The sequence below is a fragment of the Sphaeramia orbicularis genome, chromosome 15 (genome assembly GCF_902148855.1).
Source record: "Sphaeramia orbicularis chromosome 15, fSphaOr1.1, whole genome shotgun sequence".
Taxonomy (NCBI): Eukaryota; Metazoa; Chordata; class Actinopteri; order Kurtiformes; family Apogonidae; genus Sphaeramia; species Sphaeramia orbicularis.
Window position 1 is genome coordinate 25,365,333 of NC_043971.1, and position 8,831 is coordinate 25,374,163.

Below are 8,831 nucleotides of genomic sequence, written 5' to 3' on the forward strand. Positions count from 1 at the left end.
TCACATATTGACTCTGGATAATCATCTCCTCACAGTGATGTATATCATGTGAACAGTCCACCTGAACAATATGTTGAGTCTCAAACAGTGAGTCCACAGATGGATACTGACTGAATGTCCTAAAATATTACATTGGAACTCTCTGACACACTCACATTCACATCATTGTAGTTACAGTTTATGACTCGAAACATGCATTCAGCCATAATTCTTTCAGGAAACTCTACCTAAAATAGTTCTTCTGATTTCATGTTTTAGACCTCATTACTGTAAGTCTCACCATTAATTCTGCATTGTACAACATAACACAAAACTAGACCCAACCCATCACTAATATATTTTTAACTGACAAGAATAGGCAGGGCTTAAATTTTTATACTTTTTATAATGGGGTGGCCATGGCTCAGATGGTAGAGTGGGTTATCCAATAACCGAAGGGCTGGCGGTTGAAATCCTGCACTGTCCCAGTCATGTGCTGTTGTGTCCTTGGGCAAGACATTTCACCCTCCTTGCTTCCAGTGCTGCTACTCACACTAGTGTATAAATGTGTATGAACGTTCGGTGGTGGTCGGAGGGGCTGTAGGCACGGATTGGCAGTCACGCTTCATCAGTCTGCCCCAGGGCAGCTGTGGCTACAAATGTAGTTTACCACCACCAGAGGGAGAATGTGAGAGTGAATGAATAATGGATCCACTGTGATCCACGTAGAAAAGCGCAATATAAATCTGATCCATTATTATTACTTTCTATATTTGCTTGTGTTTATTACTGGCTGATTGAATGAAATGCAGGCTGCATGTGAAGAGGAAGTTATGACGCTAAACTTGATATTTAGATGATAATCACAAGGTGGAATGTGGTTGACATGAGTGAAGATACTTTCAGTCTTTACTGAACAGTAAAATGCAATGATTTTTCATGTTTTTCAGTAATGCTCAGCAATATATCATAATGTATGTACTGCTTGTACATAAGTGTAAGTGACCAGAGAGAGATACTACGCCATAATTCACCATCATAACTGAACACCCCCATGAGATTTAAAAATATACAGCCTCTATTAGATATCTGAAAATTGCCCCCATAATAGGTCATGTTTCCAGCTTCTTAGAACTATAAACAATATGCTTTAAGGGTCGTCTGTGGTCATATGGCCTTCTGATCCATCCACACCAATCAAAGCCAAAGAGAGGATGGACTGTGTTAGGGGAACAAGCAGATGGACGCTCGGGACCCAAAGTCACAGGACCCAAGGACATCGCTGCCAGGATCTAGGCAAAGAGCTACAAAGCTGCTATTGTTGCTCCACGAGGAACTTTGAACGGGCAAATGACACAGAATTTCTCCCATTCTATATTCAGCTGGAGATACTGTATGAGAGAAAAAGGAGAGATGTTTAATTTTTAGTTTGTGTCAAATAGTTATACATCTACTGTAGGTTATAGAAAGTATGGGGAAAAACATAAAATAGACTAAAAGACCAGTTTGTTGGCTAAATCGAACACACCATTTGAATTAAACTGATTGTATTCCATTTTTATTTACATTGTGTCCATCCCTCTGTTGTCACAGTAGACATAAAGGCCATCAATTTTCCTCATCAGTGTAAAAATGAATAAAAAATTAAACATTTCTGTCTTTTTCTTAGGGTAATTCTGGTTAATATGTCATGGATGGTTAAACCAAGCATGGCTTTAAATATACAGTACAGGAATAGGTGATACTGTCCTGCATTCCTTATCAAATGAACATTTGTCTCATATCATCATGAAGTTATTCAAAGAATTTTCCCAGGACATGGGATACAACTGAAGTCTCCATACTTTAAGACATCTAAAGTAGATGTTTTTTATGAGCATATCCCGTATCATAAACGTCATAGGGTGACTGAAGAACAATGCCCTGCTGCCCGGAGACATCTCGGGAATTTCCTAAACGTGGCAGCCCCTAAACCTGCCATTTTAAAGCAGTTTGTTGTGGCTTCTTTATGACTTTTGTGCCCCTGTGATGTGGGTTGGCCTCATGTGTATCCAGTTCTAGTTCATGTTAAGAATTAAACCAGTCAAGTAGAACTCCAATTTGATAGCCAAATAGAAATCCAATGTGTGAAACGTTTCAGTGTTAGACTCTGTTTGACCTGTTACTTAGAGTTAGGTTACTTGAAAATATCAGGTCTGCATCTGTCTGTGCAGCACAAATATAGCACCGTGTTTCTCAGAGTTTCATTTCAGAGTAAATGCATTTCAGTTTTTCAGGAAGTGAATAGTCTCTGATGTCAGCTTCATGCAGATGACTCACTTACGCCTATGCTTAGTGTTAGTACAGAATCATTTCCATGACATTTAATATTTTACATTGTTATCATATTGCCACAATGATTAAATCATTTTGTAAACAGCAGTTTTATCCTGCATGAATAGCCACTTACACACATGTGGCTGCCAGAACATGTACAACAGCAACATCAGTAATAACTACTAAAACACAGTAAAGGCCAGATTATTATACAAAAAAAGGTCTGACTTTATTTCATAGCACCAAAAGACCTTTGCACTTTTGAGAAGTCAAAATATGCATGCGGATGAATATGTAAATGTTATAGGTTCAAGTTCATGATTTTTAACAAAAGAAAATATGCACATGGTTTGTCTATTTGAACAGATTTAACCTAAGAGAAGCTGAGACAGAAAGAAGTTTTCAGATAAAACAGGAACACGTTGCAAGACAGTTAAAAGTAGGAAGGACCCATTGTGAAATTTAGGGATTTCATCATACCTTAAGGCTAGTTGAGGATTCAGCCTTTATGTTAATAATTAATGTGGGAATGTATTACATCAGTGGATATCCTCACAAAGAAAATTACATGACTGTGATTCTGACATATAACATCTACATACTAACTACTACTTAATAATTTTTTAATAATTGCATTTGTGGTAAATACTTAAAGTGCATATAAATATTATAGTTTATGTTAAAAAAAGGTTGATTGTTCAAATCTGATGTGTGTGATGTGACTAAAAAAGTGTATGTGAATGGTTTGTACGGATGCTTTGTTATTGTAAAAAATATCTGAGAAAAAAAGTGTGTTAATAAAGCAAAGGAAGCGGAATTAATTTAATTATTAGTTTGTAAACAGAGGGTGGGAGTTTACAGGTTATACTTCTTCTCACTCCTTTTTGAGCACAAAAAACTTTTGTTTGACCATGTTGTGTGGTTCTTTGTTATCTGATGATTCTATGTGCTCAAAATAAAACTAAACTAACTAAAAAAACTTCTTTGGTCAGTGGTTTATTTATTATTTCCTGTTTCATTAGATTTTCTGTTGTACTGGAAGCTCTGCGTGTTTGTGTATCACTGAGCGGTGAAAACTATATTGTATTAAGTCTTATCTCTGTTTGCTGGAGGCTGTAATCACCCACACCATCTACAACCAAGAAATTAATTAAATATGCACACAATGCTTGGAAGAAGTAAAGTAAGGCAGACTGAGCTGTAAAAGTCGAATAAAATGCATTCACACTGAAAAGTCTTGTATAAAATGAGACAAACAATGCTGGCCCACTCACTTGTTGGACTAAGGAAAACTCAAGTTCTACTATTAACATCGATAATGTTCTGTTGTGGAAGGATTTCACAAAGACAGAGACAGGAAGTGAGCACAGTTACATTTTTATCAGGTAAAGAGATATACCGATATTTATTCATTAATGAACTCTAACACACTAAATTTGAGTCAAGATTAGCAAGGGTCAAGTAGTTACTGGTACATGGTTGCTTATTTTCCAGTAAGTCACTACTCTAATGTCAGGAAACTCATCCAACCATTGCAGACTCTTTAATTTGTCATATCACAAATTGTTTGAATCATTTGTTTTATCAGAGCTTCTGTAGTGCAGTGATTCTTTAAGTCTTCACTCTCTTTTCCTACACTCCATTAACACAGCCTTGTGTTAGCCCCAATTTAATTAAACCTGATACACAGGCAGCTGGGTGGCAGCAGCAGCTTCAAGTGCCAATGTATGCTCTGCAGATACCCTTGGGTGATTACGTAGATGCCGAACAACGGTTGAATGACCACCTGAGACTCTGTGAGGCCAACAGAAGGACACCTGAGTCCTGGCTGTCCGTTGGCCCTTTCACACCCACGTCTCCGCGGTCATCCTATCCATTCTTGTTAGCATCATGGGCTGGAACAAACACCTTGTGCTCTGCTCCTGTGATATTAATTATGGCAATGTGATTGGCGCTGACTGTAATGTGTATAAACCAATTACCCTTTGCCTGTAGCAGGGCAGTGAGCATATGCAAATGTATTGTATAATTATGTGAATGACAGTAATGGGAGATGTAAAAAATGAGGTTATTATGATGGGCAACCGGAGACTTTTTCATTTTTTCTTTATAGTGCAAAATGTAATTTAAAACTAATCTATCAAATAAATATTACACTACATGTTCATCATTCTTACAGCAATAATGAACCAGAATGACAGCGTTAAAGAAAAATGCTCTTGTGCTTCTGTGGAGTCTGTTTTGTGTCTGGAGGCGGTCAACTCAATTTCTAAGCTAAAACATATCTCCTCAGTTACATCTATGACAACAGCCTTCATTATGTATTTCATTTGTTTGTTTGTTTGTTTGTTTGTTTGTTTGTTTGTTTTTGGGGGGGTTATGTTAGCAAAAATCTTTTTATTCTTGATGCCTTGCTTCTGCTCTTGTAGAGCAGTAACAATAATTAACTTAGAAAAGGAGTGGGCTCACATCAACAGACAACCACCTCCCAGCACAAAACAGGCTGAATACCAACTCCATGAAGCACAAGCAGGAATAGATGTTTTACATTACAATAATTAACAATTAACTCCAGTTTTATGAATGAACTTTAAACTGAAGCAGTTATATCCTGTGTTCTGTTTACAGAATTTTCATGCTGTGCTATAAAATTGTGTTTAACCTCCTGTTGTTTCCCTATCCATTCTGTTAGTGCTCCCATGTCCATTAAACCCCTGTGAAATATGATTTTCATCGAACGACACTTTGTGCCACGACCTGTAAGTGCACACAGTGTTGCTGAGCCTCTTCTATACTCATTACTGCACCAGAAATATAACAAACAAGTGGTGCCAGACATAACAAACCCCACCCCTCTCACACACATATTGTATTTTATTTTGGCATCGATCAAGCTGATGTCATCAAGTCTATGCATGTGGTGATGTCAGCACATCAGTTCCCTCTATATATGTGCCAAGTCTGAAGTAAATTGAAACAAAACTGATGTTTTTATAGACATTTGACATTTTGCCCATTATAAGTAAATGGGAGAAGAATTTATTTTTTGATTCAGAAAAAGACTTTAAGTTTGACCTACTTTTCCCAAAATGTAACCACATCTATTTTGGGTCCCTGGCAATCTATAAACCCAAATTGGAATGAATTCAACCAATGGTTTTGTCACTACAGACATTTGAAATTTCGCCCATTATAAGTAAATGGGGAAAAAAAAAAAGATTTTAAAAATTCATAAAAAATTTTTATATTTGACCTACTGTTCCCAAAATGTAATCAGATCTATTCTGGGTCACTGGTAATCTATAAACCCAATTTGGTATGAATTCAACCAATAGTTTTGCTGCTACAGTGTTAACAATCAAACAAACCGAACCAAAAACAATACCTCTTGCCTCCCCTTCGGGGGGCAGGGTAATGAGTGTGTCATCACAAACTACAACTGTATTATTCAGATGGAATCTAGAACAGTTATGTCAGTTTCATTTGGATTATTTCTCAGGAACACCTTGCAGGTTTAGCTTCAGTCACAGAACGTAAACAGGCTTAAAGAGTAATGGGAAAATTCAATCATTCACTTATGTATGAGCACAGGCTGGGTGTCCATTGTCTCTGTCGGGTGACCAGCTGTAGGTCTGTGTAACAAAAGGCATAAGAGGATCCAGGCGTCCACAAAGCAGACCCTCTTTATCTTGGCTTGGGTCATTAAATGAAGAGGGAATGGCCCCCTGCTGTCGGTACACCCCACACCCAGTGAACACAACACACAAACGCCTCAAACTTGTTCATCAACAAATCTACCGTCAGGATGAATGAGTCTGAACCTATACCTCTAGAAGATCAGTTTTAATGCTGCAATATTAAAAAATGAATATTATCCACCAAAGTCACATTGCAGCATAAAGAACTTAAGTAATTATCATTTTCAGTTTTGGCTTAATGCAGGTTTTGACAACAGTTTTCAGTATCTCACATGGTTGTGTCATTTTGTAGTAGTAGAAAAGTGTTAAAATCCTATAATGAAGTACAAATTTAAGGTTCTCTACTAATTTCAAGCAACTTTCCACTTCTACTAACTACATTTCAGAGGCAAAACCTATGGTTTTCCCTCCACTGTTTGCCTGCCAATTTGAGTTATTTTTCAGTCACAAACCTCACATAAGTATACCAGTATGCACATATCTTACAGTTAACCTTTAACAAAACAAGCCCAGAATATCTGTTACATAACTCAAAGACGGACCATTCACATTTTTTGACCTTTAATGCATGCAGTAATGTATATCACATTAATTAATCATAAAAACACCATGGACCATGTAACTGTAAAACACTGAGAGGGACCCCTTTAATGGACAATACATTTATACTTAAAGTGGTCGTGTAATTTAATTTTCCAAACTATTGACGGCAAGTTGGATTCATGAATAAATACGCAGTTATAGCTATCAAAACACCCAAAACTTAACACATACTTCTCCCCAGACTGTATCATTCATTGCATAAAGTTTTAAGCTCAATGTTTATACTTATCTGTACCATCAAGTTTTCATCTTCAAGTAAAAACTGAGGCAGTCAGTTAAAATAACACAGGGTCTTTGTGTGCTTCATCAGCTGATGGTTTACATTTGCCTTTCCCAAACTAGGGTGACTGTTTGGCTGAGTTGTTTCAATGGAACTGCCAAGAGTTGAGTAAAATACAAGCAGTGGTATGACATATGATATGTGAATTCATCATCATTCAATCAGAAGAGTGTTTCCTGTAGGATTTATTAAAGTTTACTTCAACAAATAGATTTGAAAAGCCTTTTAACAAGAAGAAAGTGGCATGTGTTTTATATCTGTAATGGAAGAGTCCGATAAAATATAAATATTGTGGTTATTTATAACATATTATTGTAAATCTGAGTCCTGAGGATGCAAGAAAATTTTGGAACCACAGTTTTACATTATTCTTCTACTGGCTTAGCTCTATTTTTATACAGAAAACAACCACAGGAAAATCACTCCTGTTTTCCATCCAGTTTGTATTGTCAATAGAGGCAAAGTCCTACCCTTTCCCCTGTGCCCCATGGGACCTAACTTCAGAAGAAATGTGACTGGAGGTTAATGGTAAGAGACAAATAGATTTTTAATCCCAATGGAATTGTGCCACTACTTATATACATGATATTTGTCCATTAAACGGCATCCCTCATCATGCATATCACCAGCACCAAAATGATCGTACCTTACCATGTATCACCTCATTCTTGGAGAGCGAGGTGAAAAAGTATCAAAAAAGGTGAAAATCATTACAAGTCTGGTCATGTTGAAGCTGCAGAGACTTCTTCAGCAACTATGAGAAGACTGATTATATGCTTATGGAATGGGAGTGTGTGAGTAAATAATTTGTACTTCCTCTCACTCGTTTTTGGGCAAATATATGTTGTACAAATGTAAATGAATGTATACCTATAGATGTACAGTCAAGGAAAAAATTTTTAGACTATCAAAAGTCATCAGAAACAATGGTTATGCAATCAAGTACTAACTCCTGTGTGTATCATGTGACTAAAACAGACAGAAAAGAAAACATGGAATGTCTAAAAGCACTGTTTTTGGCAGTACAATGCCATAGCTATTGATGTAAGAACTGTAGAGATTTTGTGATTTGTCAAGAAAACCGTGGAAAATGGCTGGGTATTAGCTCTTAAATTAAACATCTTTTAGCTATTTTTGTTATTATCATTATATTTGTCCAAACAAATGTACCTTTAGTTGTACCAGACATTAAAATGAAAGTGTTTTGTTTTGTTTTTTTTTAACTCCCTCTAGTGGCCACATACATTCACAGTGACATGCTGGCCCATGGCTTCCGTGCATTTCTTTGCAATACAGCACACTATTGGACGGGTTTCAAATACATGGCCTACTGCCTGAAAACCAGTCCACCAAAGGCTGGCCTGTGGGACAAATTTGAAGAAGTTAATGATCAAGGATGGCAAACTAATTTTAGTTCAGGGGCCACATGCAGACCCAGTTTGATCACAAGTGGGTGAAACCAGTGAAATAACTGCATAACAACCTATAAATAATGGCAACTCCAAATTCTAAACTTGAAAATTTTAAAATCTCATCTCTAATGCAGATGTATAAGTGGTAAATTGAGCCATAATTTCAGGCTGTTCATTATTGTCGGGGTTATTGAAATTTTTTGTCAAAGTGATTCAGTTTTACTTTTTTGCACTAAAATAAATACAAGAGACAAGTTTGGAGTTGTCATTATTTATAAGTTATTATGTTATTATTATGTTATATGTATTATATTTTACTGGTCTGTCTCGTTTGTGATGAAATTAATTTATATGTGGCCCCTGAACTAAAATGAGTTTGACACCCCAGCACTCCTGACATTGTTCACATACATTTGAGCTGTCCTTTTTTTCCCCAAGAGGAGCTGTTCATATAATCCAATCTGTTTATTCATCAGGAGAACCGGTTTGGTCAGGTGAAATGTGGTCTGTATGGAAGACCTACAGAAAACACCTATGGTATAT